This window comes from Callithrix jacchus, chromosome 14, assembly GCF_049354715.1.
Source record: "Callithrix jacchus isolate 240 chromosome 14, calJac240_pri, whole genome shotgun sequence".
NCBI lineage: Eukaryota > Metazoa > Chordata > Mammalia > Primates > Cebidae > Callithrix > Callithrix jacchus.
This window is the reverse complement of record NC_133515.1, coordinates 18,378,959-18,400,029: the sequence shown is the minus strand read 5'-3', so window position 1 is coordinate 18,400,029 and position 21,071 is coordinate 18,378,959.

Sequence of the window (21,071 nt, the reverse complement as noted above, 5' to 3'; positions counted from 1 at the left end):
TATTTTGTTCATTATTTCATTTACTTCTGATCTAGTTTTTACTATTTTCTTTCTGCTGGCTTTGGGTTCAGTTTTCTTATTCTGATTCCTTAAGGTGTAAAATTAGGTAATCAATTTCAGACCTTCCTTCTTTTTGAATGCAGGTATGTACAGTTATAAACTTCCCACTGAGCTCTGCTTTCAATGAACCTTGTAAGTTTTGGTATATTGTATGTTTATTTTCATTCATCTGAGTATTTTCTAGTTTCCCTCTGTGATTTCTTCTTTGACTCATTGTTTAAGAGAGTGTTGTTAAATTTCTACATATGTACACATTTTCCTTCTGTTATTGATTTCAATTTTTATTCCATTGTTGCTGAGAAATATGCTTTGGATGATTTCAAACTTTTTAAATGTGTTGAGACTTGTTTTGTGGCCTAACCTATGGTCTAAGCTGGAGAATGTTCCATGTGTCTGGCAATTTTTAGAAAAGGTGTATCTTAATATGGCCGACAAAAGTCAAATAACTTGACCCCCGACTGTCCTAGCTTTATCTTGTACCTGGCTCCCTTTACTCCCTATGCTCTGCCATACTTTCTTTTAGACCTTTGGCTTGCCCAACGTCTTCTCACAATAAACTTCCTATTGGCTTCTTCTTCTTTTTCCTGTTGTATTGTTTTAGTTTTTTTTCCCCTCTAGCTAAAATTATGTCTTCCCCAGAGCATCTCACTTGAAACTTCATACACATTTTCTATTACCCTTTTATTAATAACTTTTTCCTCCACTCAACTTTAAACTATGATAGCAGGAACCAAGTCTATTTTGGTAATTATTTTGTTTCCAGAAGTTAGGATATTGCTTAGCACCTAGTAAGTTCTCAATGGGTACATGTGGAATAAACAAATAAATGAAGAAAAAGGGTAAGTTTTTTGAGTCTTCAAATTACACTAGCTATTCCAATTTTACTTAAGCCTGACCACTAAACCAGAATCATCTTCAATAAAAGAAGAAAAATGAATGAGTAAATTAGCAATTATTATTCACTAATTCTCATAATTCATATAAAACACAAAATCAATTCCATTTGGGATGAGTAATTTTGATGGCATTGTTCATTGAGCTATTTGATATATTACATTTATTCTTATGAAAATTTTAAATGCCTATAATGTGCTAAGCATTAGACACAGCTTATAAAACACAATATGATGGTACATTAAGTGCTCAGTTTGTTTTTTACCATTCTTATCCTTCTTTTTGGATGCCTAACATAGTAGAAACCCACTGTAAGCACTCATCTTTGTTATGGGCAACATGACTGCCAATTTCACCCCTGGTAGTTCAGCAGAGTGTAAATTATTATCCTTTCTGCCTACCCCTTTTCTATTTAATCTTACCAGGGTCAGTACATGTGAGCACTGGAAGATGCTTGAGAAAAGTAGGTGACTACTCTTCAGTTGCCATGGTGTTTGAGAACTATAATTCATGTTCCCCCAGCTTCCACTTCTGTGAGCTTATTATTCATGATTGCTCTCAAGACTTTAGTGCTCCTGTCTCTGCTATATGATAGTCAATGATGAAATATAAGTATTTATTAGCTGAGCTGTCTTTCCTGAACCTAGCAGTGAGGTACCTTTATTTGTATTTGACAAGTGTATGTTTAATGCTAACCCCATTAAACCCAGGTGGTATTTTAAGAGACTTTAATGAATAGTGCTAAATGTAGGAACTTTAGGAAACCAGGGTTACTCAATAATATATGTGTGAACAGAAAGGCTCCAATGACTTCTTCAGTCATATTAGCAGGTGAATTTTTATTTACTCATAAAGCAGTATTGATTCCAATAGCCTAAACATGGGAGTCTTTAGGCTTGGGGCAAACACTCATGATTCTGGTCTTCTGTATAGGCTCTGGAGGTAAGGAGTCTCCATGAAGACCCTAGAACCCCTATGTCCACAAGGGATTGGATGCTTCATCATCAGGGCCCAAGGATTTAGGACCCAGAGGCATTTCATGGGACAATTAGGAGGTGCCTCTTGGGGTAGCCCTGACTCATTATGAAAATTCTATCTGGAGAAAATGTGTCTGGTTTGCCTGAACACTATAAACTAAATGAGCCTTAAAACATAATGCTGTCCCACAGGGAAATACTAGTGACAGCACTTCAGAAAGAAACAGAAATTTTTGACTGCCGTGTGAAACAAAATATCAAGAAGATAAGTAATTCTATTGAATGATGTAGGAGAAAACACTAGAGTTGGAGTCTGTAGACCTGAACTTGGATCTTGTTTGGGGGCTTTTGACAAGTTGCTTCATCTCTTTGATTCCCACATACCTCATTTACAAAGTAAGACATTGGTGTGGATTCCTTTTAAGAACTGCTCTGGGTCTGTGGGGGCAAGGATTCAATGAAATAGATTATTTATTTGACTTGCAAATTAATAATTGACAAAACACAACCTCATTAAGTGACTATGAGATGACTGGTATGTCGTGGGAATTTTAATGTTTGCTTATTAATTGGATTTAACACCTTAAAAGTAATGGAAACAATTACAACTATGTGAATGTTTAGAAAGTGTTTAGATTTTTTTTTTTCCTGGCATCAGCTATAGACAAATAATGTAGTCCTCCTGTATTAGTCTATTCTTATGCTGGCAATAAAGACATACTTGAGACTGGGTAATATATGAAGGAATAAGATTTAATTGACTTACTGTTCCACGTGGCTGGGGAGGCCTCATAGTCATGGTGGAGGACATTTTACATGGTAGCAGGCAAGAAACAGCTTTTGTAGGGGAACTCTGCTTTATAAAACCATCAGATCTCATGAGACCTCTTTACTATCATGAGAAAAAGCATGGGAAAGACCCACCCCCATGATTTAATTACCTCCCACCAGGTCCTTCCCATGACATGTGGAAATTATGGGAGTGACAATTCAAGATGAGATATGGGTGGGGAAACAACCAAACCATATTACTTCCCCTCTCCCTCCCATATAATTTCAAAAGGAGGGAGAGTAAGGAAGGTATTTTGCAAACATTAAAACTCTGACTCTTATAAATGCTGGATACTAGACCTTTTTTGGATGAGTAGTTTGCACAATTTTTTTTTCCATTCTCTAGGTTGTCTATTCTGTTGATAGTTTTTTTTTTTTGGCTGTGCAGGATCTCTTTATTTTAATTAGATCCCATTTGTCAATTTTTGCTTTTGTTGCAATTGCTGTTGGTATCTTCATTATGAAATTTTTGCCCATGTCTATGTCCTGAATGATATTGCCTAGGTTGTCTTCCAGGGTTTTTATAGTTCTGGGTTTTACATTTAATCCATCTTGAGTTAATTTTATATATGGCATAAGGAAGGAACTTAAATTGATAAGCAAAAAGCAAACAACCCCATAGAAAAGGGGGCAAAGGGGGTGAATAGACACTTTTTGAAAGAAGATATATGTATGGCCAACAATCATAATGAAAAAAGCTGAACATCACTGATCATTAGAAACATGCAAATCAAAACCGCAATAAGATACCATCTAACACTAATCACAATGGCTATTATTAATATTAAAAAGTCAAAAAATAACAGATGCTGACAAGATTGTGAAGAAAAAGGAACACTTATACACTATTGGTGAGAATGTAAATTAGTTCAGCCATTGTGGAAGACAGCATGGCAACTCCTCAAAGACCAAATGACAGAAATACCATTTGACCCAGCAATTCCATTGCTATGTATATACCCAAAGGAATATAAATCATTCTAGCATAAAGACACATGCATATTTATGTTAATTGGAGCACTATTCACAATAGCAAAGACATGGAATCAATGTAAATGCTCATCAATGAGAGACTGGATAAAGAAAATGTGGTACATACACATCATGGAATACTATGCAGTCATAAAAAAGAATAAGATTAGTCCTTTGCAGGGACAGGGATGGAGCTTTAGCAAACTAACATAGGAATGGAAAACCAAATACCACATTTTCACTTATAAGTGGGAGATAACTGATGAGAACACATGGGCACATAGAGGGGAACAACAGACACTGGGGCCTATTGGAGGGTGGAGGGTGAGAGGAGGGTGAGGATCAGGAAAAATAACAAATGGGTACTAGGCTTAATATTTGGGTGATAAAATAATCTGTACAACAAACCTACAAGACACAAGTTTAGCTATGTAACAAACCTACACTTGCACCCTGAATTTAAAATAAAAGTTAAAAAATAAAAAACTCTGACTCTTTTTGGTACAATGGAATTTTTCCAGCCTGGTATGAGAATTTTTTTTAATACAAAAGAAGCCTTATGAGCTATTCAAGTATGTGTGACCATGTCTCAGGGATGTATTTATGCCCAATTTCAGAAGCTGTGTTTGAAGAAACCCTAGGTTTGTCCTATATTTATGAAAAAGAAACTGCAGCTAGATTCCTGTGGCTGACAGGCATCCCCAGCTGTACACAGCTGCAGCCTGAAGCTGTTAATTCTGCAACTTTCTTGCTCTGAAACTCCTTTAACACTGTGGCCATGGTCTCCTTTAGGTTTTTCTGCATGCACATCTATGGGGCATCTATTGACTTACTGATTAATGGTGGATAGGTGCCAATGGACATTTCTTCTCCCTTCTTGCTCTGGGGAAGTTGACCTGAGACACATTTTATGTAATACTGCAAGATAGAGCAACTGCTAGCAGGAGCCAACCCAACTATGCATCCTTCTATTGGCTTTACCCCTTCCCATGTCTCAATCCCACTCCTCCTCAACTTTTCTAGTGTTTTTCATACCCGAGAATCACTTTCTAAAGTAATTTACATCTACAAAAGCTTTCCTTCTGGGCTCTGACATTGTGGGGTATCAGAGCTAAGACAATCTTAGGTGTTATTAAAAATCTAAAATACGTCATTGATACAGGCATGTTTATCAAAGTACTCAAGATTTCCATCTAAAATCTGATTTTACTTTGTCCCTAATGATGACAAAAGAAGTGAAACCCATATTCAACTGAGACAAAAGCAATTCATGGTCATCCTATGAGAATAAGAGGGATACTGTCAACTTTGATTAAAAGGCTTTACAATGGTAAAGAAGAAACTTGGAAGAGAGGATTAAAGGATCACCTCAAAACAAAAAATAAAAGAAGCTCCTGAGAAGCAGAGGTTAGGACTGGGGCAGGGCTTAGTGTTAATCTACATTTACTTTTATAATTTCACTACTGGAGCAAACAACATAATTAACAACTAGAAGACCTCTGGAAAACAATACAATTGGTTTTTGAACAATGTGAGGGTTGGGGTGCTTATCCTCTGCCCAGTTGAAAATCTGCATGTAACTGTTGATTCCTTCATAACTCAACTAATAGCCTACTATTGATTGAGAGCCTTACAAGTAACATAAATGGTTGATTAGCAAATATTTTGTATGTTATATGCATTACATACTGTATTATTAGAATAAGCTAGAGAAAATAAAATGTAATTAAGAAAATCATAAGAGAAAATATATACTATTCATTCAGTGGGAGAAAAGTATCATAAAGATTTTCATCCTCATGATCTTCATTCACATTGAGTAGGCTGAGGAGAAGGAGGAAGGAGGGATTGGTCTGGCTGTCTCATGGGTGGCAGAAGTAAAGGAAAACATGCTGAAAAGTGGAACTACACAGTTCACACCCCCATCGAGCAAGGATCAACTGTATTTTCCTGTTGCAGGAAAGAACTTATTTTTCCCCTTTGGTTCTTTTGTAAGATCTTTATTTTCATATTCATGTATTTGCTAACTTCGTAGTCTATTTCTTTTATCATTTTTAATGGATAAAGATATCTTCCATGCAAATTCATTCTGCCTGATTTTCCATCATTAGTTTAATACAATTAAACTATGGCCATTTTCATAGTCACAAATTAAAATGAAGATTGAAATTCATTCTTTCTGGTCTTTTGTTCTATGTCTTCTTTTTAGACCATGAAGCTTGAATGTTTCTATAAGTTAGAAGCAAACAAATTTCTCTACAGATAATAAAAGGCTAATTGCAATTTACCCTAATATCAGAATTAACAAATATTTTTATTTTGTCATCCTCTTGTGTATATTTTAAGTAGAAAATATACAATATTATTATTAATAGGTTTATAAAATAATTTTCAAAATGCTACAATTAATTGCTAAGACATATAAACTTTAAGAATAGAAGATAAATTATATATTATATAGATGCATATAATATAGATATTCGTGTGTGTGTGTGTGTTTGTGTGTGATACAAGTGTATTGTTTTCACACTGCTATAAAGAAATATCCAAGACTAGGTAGTTTATAATGGAAAGAGGTTTAATTGACCCACAGTTCCACGTGGCTGAGGAGGCCACAGGAAACTTACAGTCATGGTGGAAAGGGAAGAAGACACAGCTTACATGGCAGCAGATGAGAGAAAGAGTGTGAAGGAGGATCTGGCAAACACTTATAAAACCATCAGATCTCATGAGAACCCACTACCCCCAGAAAAGCATAGGGGAAACGACACCCATGATCCGATTACCTCCCACCAGGTGCCTCCCTTGAATAGTCAGTATTGCAATTCAATATAAGATTTGTGTGGAGACACAGAACCAAACCATATCACAGAGATTGGCAAGTGACCCACGGGCCAAATCTAAACTGCTGTCTGTTTCTGAATGGTCACAAACTAAGAATGCATTTTAGAGATGTCCACTTGCCATCAGTAGGATACTAAGTAACACTAAGTTTGATCTCCAATTAAATTGTGTTATTACCACTTGCTAAAAGCAGCCTTCTTTTTATTAGTAGGCCTGTTTTACAAAAACACTGTACTCATTATTATTATTACATTTTGAATTTGTAGAAATTTGTTTCTCTCTTGTTACATAGCAATAGCTGCATATTTAGACCAAATTTTATTGCTTGGCTTTCTATGTCTAAAATACTTACTTCTGACTCTTTACTGAAATAGTTTGCAAATTCCTAGTGTAATACATTTTTTAAGATGAAAGGTTTGCTGTACACTTGTGAAAAAAATACTGTATTTTTTTGCAGTGTCTGCAGCTAATACACATGGAACAATCAAAATATGTTAAGTAAAAGCTACATTTCTTCACTTTTGACTGTTATTCCAACAAATATCTGACCCATAGAGCACCAGCATGCCCAAGTTTTTCACTTACAATTCCAGGGAAAAAAGAATTTGGAGCAATAAGACTTTCAAAGGAGTCTTTCAATTCCATACTGGATTTACTGAAATGAACATGTGTTGTTTTTGGCCCTTAGTAAATGGTACCTACTATTTTTGAGGATGCAAAATGTTCATGTGTATCAAGAATTGACATAATTAGCCAATAATTGACAAGATAAGGTTCTTCTATAAAACTGGAAATGGTTTCGACAATGATTTAGATCTTGCAAATTTGTGGCAGTTTTGAGGTGGCTCCCTTACCACTTAACATTGACCTCATTATTTTTCCTGAAAGCCACTGTGCCTTGGATTCCATGATAGCATCTTCCTGGTTTCCTCCTACCTCTCTGGCAACACAGCCTTAGCCTTCTTTCTTGAATTATCTGCCTTTACCACATTTTCAACTAATGAATTTTCTCCAGGCTCAATCCTTAGGCCCCTGTATTACTCTATGGTTTCTTCTTAGTTTATATTGGTAATTCCAAGAGGCTTCGAATACTATTTGATAACTCCAGATATATCTTCTTTTCAGACTTTCCCCTCATGTTTAGACTACATAGTAAGCTTTCACTAATCTCCGACTCCTTAGTAGTGATGTCTAAAACACAACACAGGTCCTTCAATATCACATGTCCTGCTTAACTGCTGACTTTTTCCTCCAAAACCTGCTTCCCCTTTCTGGTTCTGGTCTCACTGAAAAGACCTGTTACGTACCCAATTGTGCAAAGCAGACACCTGGAAGTCACGTTCATAGCTAATCAATCCTTGTATCCCTTATCTCCTCTCTATCAACTACTCTTACTTTCTCTTTATTATTATCCAATTCTACATCAGAACTATGTTAGCCTCCTAGTTCATCTCCCAGGCTCAGTTCTCAAGCTTATTTGATCCTTTCTCTACCAGCAGCCACGCAGTTTTTAAAAAATAGTGATGTAAGACAAATCTGATCATGCCATTTCCATTGAGGCATTTCATTACTTTGAGGTATGGACCAACTGCTCCAGTTTTCCCAGGACTGAGGAGTTACCCAGGATATAGGCCTTTCAGTGAATCAGAATAATCTTGAGAAAAATCACTCCCATTTGCTTAAGATGTAGGGTTTCCTAGCATGTGATATTCTCAGTGTTAAAACTGGGAGAACCTGAGGCAAAATGATCACCCTAGTTTTAGAACAAATTGGTTAAAGTCCCTGGATATTCTTTCCTGCTTTTCTTTGGTTCTTTGAGTTCCAGTCACAAGAGTCTTCCTTCAGTTCCATGAAGTGTCCCTCTCTTGATGCCACTGTCTCCCATCCTCCCATTCATCCCAGTGCCTTTGGTTTTACCAGGACAATTCAGTCCCTGCCCATAGTTTGCATAATTTCTATAAAGCAAAGACTTCACTGGGGCCAAGGAGCCACAGCTTCCTATTCCTTATGCATGCCTTTGGAAGGTCTTATTTTACCTTCTTTCCAATTGTAGTGGGAATGGAACCTTTTCTATTTATAACAAGCCCACACAAAGTCTCAAGGCAATAATTAGAGAAGTCAACATTTATATGTTAAGGAAGGATAGGTAGAGAATTTGGTTTATTATTTTCATCAGAATTGAAAAAATATCCAGGAAAAATTGTGCTAGAGCTTTGGCCAATAAGATGGTAGTAGCAATTTTTCCCCTAAGAATACTTTTCCTCACATGAGAACAAAGTGCTTTGCCACACACTGAGCAACTGACCCTTGACATATTCCTGTGCAATGGTGCAGACCCCAAGAGGCAGTTCTGGGAATGAGCCCAGACTTCCCATTAACTTGTCTGTTTGCAGCTGTGCTTCAGAGGCCCCAGCTGGAGAGGACTGGCTGTAGGTTCTCAGACCCCACCTGAGCTAATGGAGCAAAGCAGGACAGAGGAGCTACTGAGAATACAAAGAACTACAAAAAATGTGGACAGAGCATAATTCAGTTGCAGCATCTTTCAATGATCTGTGCATGGAGGAATACACTGTAAGAGGTCAACTCCTATGTGCAACACCACAGATCCTATTGTCCTGGTTATCTTTGCTGCCTAATAGGATTCACTGTGTTGAAAAAAACGTTAGAACCCAAGGATGTCAGAGTTGGAAGGGAACTGAGGACTCATCTAATCCCGCCCCTTCATTCTTCGATGAGGACTCTCAGATGCAGAGGGGTTTATGCCTCTTACTGATGGTCACTTGTTATTCACATATGATGAAAATGAACACTGTCTCTAGTTTCTAGTTAATTAAGATCCAGCTTTGAATGCTACTCAATTAGGCATTTTCCCTGGTGTATGTGGATCTGTAGTCTGAAACACCAATAATCAATGGTGTCCATTTTTTAACACAAATAAGGGCTAAATTAGTTTTAAAATGATGAGTTGGTTAAAAATACATTCAGTGGGAATAGTTGTGTTCATCACTCTTCTGTTAATGGTTTGGAATCTAAAGTGATTTTTAAATCATTAATTTCTTTCCCAAAGGTTTTATGCCCACCTTTAAGTAAACAGCAGAATTTAATGAGCAGAGTTAGATGGGCAATTTCTCTCTTGAGAGCTTGCACAGTGTTGAAACTCATTGGTTTCAGTTACAAAATGCAGTCTGTTTTAATGGTCCTCATATTCTTAGATATGCCTCTGGGTAATTGTTGATCTTCATACATGTGACCATAATTCAGCCTATTAAATTCAAATCTGAAATATGGCTACATATCTTTAAAAGCATAAGAGGGCCTGGTGATCCCATGAGATATTGCATCAGACCTCTAATCTTCCACACAGCTGCTCTGTGTGCATATTGGGGCAGCCACATAGGAGCATGTTCAGAGCTGTACGATAAATCAAATTCATTTAGCACGAGAAGACAGTCTATATTAAGCTTAGATTTTTATAGCACAATATTTTTTCTTTCCTGAAAGACCTCAAAGACATTTAACAACTCTGATTCTTATTGTCACATGACTTAATATTCTGCTGGGCACAGGGCAAATCCACACTACATGTGGGCTATTTGATTGGTGACATATAATTTAGCATTGCCAGAGTTTCTGTGCTCTGTCATTCTATCATCATAATAACCTGAGGCGAAATAAGAAAGTTATTGTCATCATCATTTTACAAATGAAGACATGGGCACACAGAGATTAGGTGTCTATGCCAAAGTTTCAGGCTTGCATGCAGAAACTCTAATATCCATGAATTATTATTGTGATGCCAATCAAAAATGAAGTGGTACTGGTGTTACTTTGTATTAATTAGGTGGGGAATAAGCAGGTACATTTGTTTGGTTATTGGCAGAAACAGCGAAAAACAGTATTTATTGGTTCAGATTTTCTTTCTTAGAAACAGTGAAAGTCTCTGTAGACAGCGGTCTCACCAGTGACACTGAGTTGCACATCTCCTGACTTTTTAATCTGGGGACTTGAAGGTCTGTTCCAGCTCAGCTTGATAACCTGGGGGTCAGAGGTCTAGGTTCTAGGTATGATGTCAGGAAACTAAAACCCATTTTTTGAACAAGGGGTTAGTTATCTCCAAAGATTTATTCAGCTTAAATATTTTATGACCTCTGATACTTTTTTTTCCCACTTTGGCCCATGGTTCAGACACTAGGATCAGCTAATGGTTTCCAGGAATACAAGAAAAGAGTCATTTAGCTTCAAAGTTTGTGCTATTTCATAATGCTGCAATTAGTGTACTGAAATGCAGTTTAACAAATGAGTTTGAATCTAGGTTTGAAGAGAGCCGTGCCACTTACTAGCTGTGGGAATGAAGATGAGTTGCTTATCTTCTCTAAGACTGTTTTATAAAATACTTAAAATGCCAAATAAGCTTGTGGAGAGAATAGAAGAGAAACATAAGAAATGGTGTGCATACAGAAAATTCTTAAGTGGTAGCTATTAATGTGTTTGTTAATATTGCTATCCTGAGCCTTTGCCAGACATTAAATACATTAAATATAAAGATGATGGGATATACAAAGTGATCAATTCTTAACAGAGATGGACAGAAAACAACTTTGTCAACAGCTAGCCCCCGAGCCCTGTCAGTGCTGCTGCAAAAGTGAGGTCGGTCCAAATAGAGTAAATGTAAGCTGGGCAGAGATGTGATTGGCTGTGACCCATCAACTACTGAGACCCTGGAGGCAGCCTTAGCATGCTCACTTCCTGAGCTTGAGCCTAGAACCCATCTCTCACAGTTTAAGATTCTAATGCACAGGATTATACAACTTAAATGACAGAGAGAGAGAGAGAGAGAGAGAGAGAGAGAGAGAGAGAGAGAGAGAGAGAGACAGAGAGACACTCTAAAAACCCAACTTGACGTCTGGCACAGTCTGCCTTTCCAGATTAAATCTGCATACTTTTCATCTTGCTCTGCATGGAGTCTGACCTCTTCAGATTGCATCCATCTGGCTTCCCTGCTGAGTGCAAACAAAAGCAAATGACTAGATAGCTCTCATCTCAGGCACTCACTGGGGAAGTCTCAGTCAGAAGACAGAATCCGCTGAGGTTCCTCCTTTTTCACTTATTCTAGAGCAATGCACAGTGGTCTAGCAAAATTGGGTGTATTTACGAGAGCTATTGGAGCTATGGGAATTTAAGCTGCACGATCCAAGAAGCACAGATCCCTCTGTAACTATGATGAGGGCCTGCACAATTGCAATAGAGTGTGGCAAACACTTTGGCTCTAGCCTTCTTCTGTCAGTTAAGTGTGTGGGTGTATATGGGAAGTGCTATCTCTGGGGGTCCAAGACCTAGAAGAATGTTGCACAGGAACATTGCACAGGATTGACATTCCTAAGAAATGGGCTATGGCAAATTTCCCAAGGAATGTTGAGCGAGGCCAACATAGATAGATAGATAGATAGATAGATATAGATATAGATATAGATAAAAATTGGTGATCAGCCTCCAAGTTTCAATCTTGGACAAGTTAACACTTATCCCTCTCACATGCCAAGTTTTGGTTGGTTTCAGACAATGGGTGATGCCAGCAAGAGATTGGAAAATGGATAAACAGGAAGGAAAGGGCCCCATTGTGACTTGGTCAGGCCCCAGCCGGCTTGGTCTATGTGGCCCAATTCTGTAGCTGCATCCTATTCTGGCAGCAGCCCCTTTCTCTCGTCCCTTACAGGCTGAAGGTTGCTGGCTCTGGCATGTTTCACTGTCTTATGCTTAGCTGAGCCCACACATGTTTGAGGAGTTCTGCTATCAATTTCAGTGAGCCCTTCAGACTGTTCCATCTGTTTCCAGCTGCAGTTCTGCCTGGTGCAATATGGAAAGATGTCTGTTTGTTTAAGATGTGGATGTTGTTCATTTTAGTCATTTAGGTCAACACAGGCCTTTCCAAAATTTCACATTTTCTCTATATGTTTAAATATGTCTTTTAATCTAAAAAAAAAAAGCAAGCCCTTAGAAAAATATAAGAAGGAATTTGCACTAATGTTAGAAAGACAAATTATTAAAAGTCCTCTCCTTTGTTCCCTATTTTAATTTCTCATGAATAATTTTTTTTCAAATCTAAAATCCAAGTAAAAATTATGGGAATTCTATAGCATGCTGTATAGCCAAGGCACTATTGTGGAAATAGAAAATTCCCATGATTAGAGCAAAATCTTTCAAATGGTCTCATTGCCCAAAAAGACTCTATTAGACTTGCCACAATTCTCTATTTTGTTACAGTGCTCTAAGAAAGCACAAATAAAAATAGCCAAGGAGGAAGCTTATGTATAGGCTCTCGTATTAGGGTTTTTCCATGGGAAGTTGATTTATTCTTCACAAGTCTATAAATTCAATTTACCTCCATGACTTCCTCTATTGAAACAAATGCCGTGCATTCAGGGAAGGCTTATGCAGACCTGCCTGGGAAACAGTCCCCATTTTTCTTTCTCAATTAGATGAGCTAAAATTGCATTACAGAATACTCTGCCCTGAAAGACCATAAATATATGTGACGTCCACTGTCTGGAGAAATGCAAAACTGTGCAGGCAGCTGCTCTCCTGACTTGGGCTTATGATTCTCTCACATCTCCCAGTGAAGTCACAGTTTTTAACTCAGTCATTTTAGCTGAGAGCTGAAGAGACAGTCCTTGAGTGTTTATTTTATACTGATTAAGAAATGGTTGATTTCCTTGTGTTTACTTGTATTTTAATAGTTTAGAGGGTGAATCTGAATAAGAAAGCTCCCCCTTGGTCCAACAGGCCTGTGGTAACTGGGTTTCACAGTATCCCTTTGTTCATCCATCCCTGCATTCATCCATTGTCAGGCACTTCCTAGGAACATACTAGCTCCCTTTAATGTGACTACTAAGAAAATTAAAGAAGATAAAGTAAAAATGTATAATCCATTGCTAACCATTCGAGAATGTGCAGGTACTGTGCTTGCTGCTGTGTGAGGAAGCAAGAGACACAAAAAGAAAAAAAAAAGCCATGTTTTGTGTGTTCTGGAGTTTGATGTCCACTGGAGAGTGAAAGCTCAGAAAAATAATACAATGCCACTCATCAAAATGTTGGCTTTATTTTAGTAAATATATTAAATAATTCTTAGTATATTTGTTATTTAAAAGTACTATTGATTGGGAGCGGTGGCTCATGCCTGTAATTCCAGCACTTTGGGAGGCTGAGGCGGGCAGATCATGAGATCAGGAGTTTGAGACCAGCTTGGCCAACATGGTGAAACTTCGTGTCTACTAAATATACAAAAGTTAGCTGGGCATGGTGGTGTGCACCTGTAGGACTAGCTACTTGGGAAGCTGAGGCAGGAGAATCACCTGGACCAGGGAGGTGGAGGTTACAGTGAACTGAGATGGCACTACTGCACTCCAGCCTGGGCAACAGGGAGAGATGTCATTGCAAAAAAAAAAAAAAAAAAATTCTTGTATACTCACTGTTAATTGGAGTAATTCCTAGACTTCCTAGTTTTGCTAGTAAACATGTGGGTAGAGGGTCAGCTTTACTCAGTACTCCTGTGAAGTGACCATCTTCAGATTGTCACAAGACTCCACCTGGTGGAAGCAAAGCTTGTCCGTAATAGCATTACAAATAAGGTTTTGATTAGTACATCAGATATTCATGGTAGCTCATTAGGGATAGCAGTCTAAGAGAGTTGAAAACTCAGCACCTAAAATCACAGATTTTAGATTCGGATGTCATGGGTGTGAAAGCAGCCTCTGCCATATGGTAATCTGTGAACTTTGGCAAGCAACTTAATTTTTCTGGGACTTAATTTCTTCATATGGATAGTGTAAATAATAGTGGAATTTATTCCATGGCATGTAAAGCACTTAATATGACCACAGAAAATGGCCACTGAATATTAGTTATTACCATTACTATTAGCACTTCCTGAAACTAGACGATCTAAAGTCTGGCCATGTCTAATCCAGTATCTAGTAAACCTAGTAAGCAACTAAAATAATGGTACTAAATTCTTCATTTTATGTATAGTGACATATCTCTACAAAATATTACAAACAACTTTAAGAATATTTTTATCTTTATAAATGAAAATACAAATATGATACAATGAAACTATAATACTTTTCCCTCAAATAGCAAGTCAGTATAGAGGAAAAATAATTGGAAAGAGAGTAGTCTAGAGTGAGAACCTGTAAAGAAATATTCATGGAATCTGACATAAAGTGGTTCAGGCAAGAACATGCTGAGAGATCTTGTTATTTCTATAACATGATATATAATGAAAAAGTGATAAAAATAAAAAAATTAATATCACTGCCAAGCCATTTTCAATTAAATATACTGTTCTCAATAAGCTGCTGATTGCTTGAAACTATGACTACTTGTAACTCCTTCTCTCTTTATATATATATATATATACACACATATATAGGTATTATGTGTGTATACACATAATATATATATATAGAGAAAACCTTGGTCTTAATAATAGATTAAATTTACTTTTATATCGAGAGAAATTTATATATCTCTACATTATATATAATATATAAATATATAATTTATATTTATATTATATATAAAATATATTTATATAGAACATATTTATTATAATAAAATATATTTTATTATATATAAATATATAATATTTATATATTATATAATATTTATATAAATTTTATAGTATGTAAATATAAGAGGAGTTGAAGACCAATCTGTGCAACACTGTGAGACTTTGTTACTACAAAAATATATATAATTAGATATATAATATATATAACATATAATATAAATAATATATAATACATATTATAGATAATATACATATAAATTATATTATTTATATTATATATAATTTATATGTATAAATATATACTTATATTATATGTAATGTAATATTTATATTATATATAAATATATGTATTTATATTATGTATAAATATATATGTGTATGATGTACAGATATATAAATTTCTCTCTTTCACTTAGGCTGAAGTACAGTGGTGCCATCTTGTCTCACTGACAAGATGAAGCCTTGAATTCCAGGGCTCAGGTGATCCTCCAACCTCAGCCTCCTGAGTAGGTAGAACTAAAGGTGTGTGCCATCATGCCTGTCTAGTTATTTAAAAAATATATTTTTGTAGTTACAAAGTCTCACTGTGTTGCACAGATTGGTCTTCAACTCCTGGCCTCAAGAGATCCTCCTGCCTTAGCCTCCCAAAGTGTTGGGATTACAGGCATGAGCCACTGTGGCCAGCCTTAGATGTTTTTAATAAGGTCAAATGTCAATGCTTTTCATTCATTCATCCAAGAAATTTACTAAGTGCATGATGTGTGTCAAGCTTTGCACTAGGCACAACAGATGCAAAGCTTAATAAACTGTCCTCGATGATTTTGCAATGCTGAAAGGAGAACTATATTACAAATACGTAAGTCAAAGCATTAGTCTCTAAAATGAGGAGTTTTAAGAGAGTGTGCCTAGTATTAATCTAGATTTAGAAAACAAAGCTCACTTAAATAAATTTATAAAATATCCAAAATATGCTTTGAGACCAGCCCTCGAATTTAGTGCATGTTCTGTACTATATACCAAGGGAACTATAAGAGTTCAACAACACAGAAGGTTGTCAATGACACATCAAACATCCTATGTATGCACTATGGATTAATGCATCACAGTGTACATGTATTGCGATATATAAGTACCTAATAAAGCATTTTTGTGAATATTGTTACTTGCTTTTGATTAACTTTCATAAACTCAACAAGAGACTTACAAAAGCTCTTGTAAGATAATTTCACACTGAAGATAGTAATTAAACTGTTAGCAGGACAGCACAAGAGAGCAAGAAACAGAAATTGCTGTCCTTTCTCCTTCTCCTGGTAGAACACCTCATCAGCCTCATCATGGATAACAACTGTGACAATCCAGTCAGATCTAGGAAGAAGCCTCTCAAAATAAATTCTAATTGATCAGTATTGATGTAATTGATGTGTATTTATAATCAAAATTGTGATTGACATTCCTCGCCTGTAAAGTATATTTGGTATTAAGAATTTCTTAAGGATAGAAGTGTGTAAAGCAAGTTTGGTAACCCCTGTATTTGTGCATGAGAGTTACAGGGAGCAGAAAAGGGACAGGTTTTATTTTCAATATTCTTTTTAACAGGCTTAAGTAATGAACTTCAAAGCAGTGCTATCCCCTCCTTACTTAACCCACAGTCATATCTGCCCATTGGAGATCTGCTTTGTAGTAAGCACAGAAGGACTGCTCTGTCACATCCCATCAAGGTGTAAGATTTTCCACCTTAGAGATGAGACGTTATTCTCCATTATGATGTATTGCTCATTTCACATTTACCACTGCTACTGTCGGAAGACTGAAAAGGCACTGCCTCTGCCAAATAGAAGTGCCCCTACTGTTAACAGAAATTCTAAAAAGATTTGTAAAATGCATCTTAAAATTTCTGAATAAAAATATCTCTTTAAATGTAAATGATCTTAATTAAATTTTGGTGCAATTGTTTTTTGAGAGCTTGCACAATTTTCTGTCTTGTGATATAAAAGGGCCACTCCTATTCTTTCATTTTGATAACAGTTGTAATTCTCAGAACATCTGACACATATCTTCTTGCTTGATTGTCACAGCAACAATGAAGGGACAGAATGAGAGGTGACACGGATGCGGCTGCAGATACTCTTCTTGCCTGGAGGACTCCCACTCCATGGGCAGGTCCTCTCAGTCTCACTTTCCTCGCGTGGCAACAAGGATAACCATTTGTACTTTTCGGGATGGTCTTAAGCATCAAATTCCCTCATGTCTATGTAGGGCCATATTAAAATCACTTAAATGCCAATGGACTGTCCTCTTTTGTGTAATTTTTTAAAGTTATTTTCTTAGATGATTTCCCAGAAATGAAATTACTGAGTTAAAGGAGGTAGACATCAGCCATGAATGTCAAACTTATGGGCAATTTGGAAATGGCCTTTTTAGTTTTAAGTACTAGTATTTCAGAAAAGATACTCATCTATAATGGATCCATCCATTACATATAGGGCAAACCGTCCTTTCTATTTCTTTTAAATAACTTTCTAAATAATTATAACAAAAATATACAAATAACATCAGAAAATGAAATTATTTAACTTCGATTTTCATTAGCTAAATATTTCATATATTTAGAGGAAGAATACATCACCTGAAACCTTGGAATTATTACAGTTAACCTCATAGTATCTATTTCATTATATCAACGATTACTCTGTAAATTTCAGCAAATGAGTTGTACATTGAATACAAAATAAAGAATGCATTTAAATGGTCTTGGTATTAGAGGTAAAAAATCAACACATAAAAAGAGATTTGGTAGTTTCAATTAAATTCAAGACAGGGATCAGGGTTATACAATTAGTTAATGGCATAAGGGTGTCTGAAAACAGTCCTCAGGACTATGTGTTATCCCTGAGATAACATACATTTTTGTTTTTAAATCTAGTTTTACCTACTAGATAGTAGTGGTGATGCTTAATGCTGAGAACTCTGATGTGACAAGCACTCTTTGAAGGTTTATGTGTATACTCAATTTTCAAAACAACTTCATGAAGTAGAAAAGATGTTAACCCCACCCACATTTTGTGGAGCAGAACCCAGAAATACAGCCAAAACCATCACATATCACATGGCTTGTGGGGGCAGAGCTGGGATGGAAACCCAGGTAGCCCAATCCCAGAGGATCTGCTCCTGGCCATTTCTGATCATGCTGGTGTCATGCAAGTTACTCCTCACAGCTGAGTTTCTGTTGCTGAGTGTAAAATGGACTTAATAACAAGATATACTTTATGTGTGTTAGGCATACGTTTTGGGAATCACAAATGGGCATATATGTGAAAATGCTTTATGCACTGATGTACTGTTAAATATTAGTTACTGTTGCTTAGCTTTCTAGTTGCTAAAATCAATAATGATTTCATTTTCTAACAGCAAGTTTTCTTCTTCTGCAGTGAAGAAAGTGTGATTTGATTTGAAGTGTCCTCTTGCTTCTTTTGATTCCCTTTGCTTTCCCTTACATTGTTTATCTGCTGATTATAGTCAGACATCGGTGTTAAAGCTGGAGGAGGCCTGGGAAGAATCTGGTCCATTTACTCCTTCATTTTACAGAAGAAGAGCTGGAATCCAGAGTAGCTGAGGTTACTCAGACATGATGAATGTCCGGAAAGATACAAAGACATTTCGCTTAATGGCTGTCGACAGCAACCTCACGTCGACATCGCCACAGCATTTCTCTGTGAAATGTGTTGCTCTCTGGGCTTATCCCATTATTGGTGTTTAGACCTGTATCCTGGGATTCTATCAGCTGTAGCAGTGACAGTTCCATATCCTAAAACACCCTTTAGTACCAGGCAAACTGGCATAGTTGGTCAGTCTACAAGACAATACAGTGAGACAGCTTTAGTCTTGTTTTCTAGAGCATCTCTGGCTGGACTGGACGTTGCTAGTGTGAGACCTCAGGAGACTTGCAGCATTCAGAGTGGAGTGCAGGAAAGCCCACACAGGGCCACTCTCAGTTTATAAGGTCTGGTTTTAGCTGCCCCTCTGGAGCCTGCTATCTGCTCTAATGGAAACCAGAATTTACTGTGTTTTCATTTCTGAGCCATGCATTATTCTGCAAAATAAACTGTCAAAATTGATTCTGAACTAAAAATATAATTTAACAAAAACAAAAGTGAAACAGAAATAAGGTGCCGACATCTTTATAAAAAAGATGCTAGCTCAAGGTCCAGCAATTTAATGTGTTATCTTTTGTGGAGATCTAAATATAGAACAAGTATAGGTGGGATTTTGCTAAAACGCTTTGATCAGGTGTCATCTGAAACTAATTGCCCAATGAGTAAAGACAGGCTGCAAGTAATTTCTATTAATATAATGCAGCCAAATCCCGAAGTTAAGTGCTAGCTGAATTCACAGAGCACATTTCTGTGTAGAAAGAGCATACACATGGCATTCTGAGGTACATCCTGTCTCTGGTGTGCTGGAATGGCTTTCTGTTTCTGGCTACATAGTTGCAGAAAGAGCTCTCCAACCTGACTGCTAAAGCTGCAGCCGCAAATCCCTGGAGCCCCTTCCACAGACTGCTGGCAATGAAACTGTGAGCAGCCATAGCATCATCAGGAATCCCCAGGGAAATCAAGGTAAACAAGAGGAGCTTCATTTGTTTAACTAATAATTGTGCCTACTTAATGGGGCTCTGACAACCCCCGTGCTTTCATAAACCAACTTATCCAATCTTCCCTGAAAAATGTTAGGTTCCACAAGAAGCTCAAACAAATCAACCAAGAGATGTCTAAAGATTTTTATGCTGAGAATCCTGTTGGCCAACAGATCAGTCCTGCAAGCATGACCTTTTATTGGGAGGAGTCGTTCAACTGTGGAGAAGATGAATGGTTAAGATGTGGTCCTTGTCAATTTCAGAACTAAGACAGTGCAGTTTCAGGCCAACCTTTCTTCAGAGGGAGAGATCTTGCCAGGGTTCTGGTAAAACTCCTGATGCAGCTCTGGAATTTGTTTTTCCTGTTTAGAGTATCACATATTCTAAATTCCAAGATTAACTTAGTTGGCTGGGATATGCTGCAAGTCTGCAGGGGTTTCCAGGTATCAGGAGCTTGAGGGATTTGGATACCCTTCCACAAAGTTAGAGGGTAAGTTTAGTTATAGGGTAAGCTGCATGATAGGTCTGCTTAGGGCAGACCCTCAAACATGATTAGGAAAGCCTTTGTGTGTGCGTGTTTGTGTGTGTGTGCGCGTGCACGTGCCTGTGTGTTTCCTCATCTATTGCCACAGAAAAGGATATTTTGATGGCTTAAAATAAATAAATGCATCTGAAATTCTGATCAGCATGAATCTAGAACTTGCCTTTTCCTTCATGTGCCTGCCCTTGGCATTCTCTTGAAGGGAGAGGCTTGGGTGGTCACACAGGTTCTTCCTCTGTCCTGAGGCTTCCATCACATCCCAGGGAGTGCTGGGAAGCTGCTAACCAGCTCAGTTTCCTTCCGAAGTCTCTGCCACCTGCTATGTCCTATGGGGCAGGAAGACACCACGGGAGACACAGCCTGTCTTTTCCTGCCCGTCCCCATTCAGCTGCTTGCAGAAAAGTTTCCTTCTCCATCATTTCAGGGCAGCCCAAAGGCAGAGGAGAGACTGAGAGTGGACTCAGCCTCCCTAGGATGGAATACAGCCTCCCAAGGATTTGCCCCTTTGGGGAAGATTTGTGCCTGGACCTCATCCCTCAGATCTGGGCTTCCATTAAAAGACCCTTCCCTAGCCTCATGGAGAAAGGCTTGGGAGTGCCTACAGATTCTGCTCCTCATCCTCTGCCCTGATCTCTCTGGATCTAGAAACCTGGTGTTCCCTCTGGACTAAACTTAGGCTGGACTCCATGCTTAACTGGTTTTTTATGGATTTTCCTCTCAGGATCATGTTCTGCTCCTTAATTCACAGCC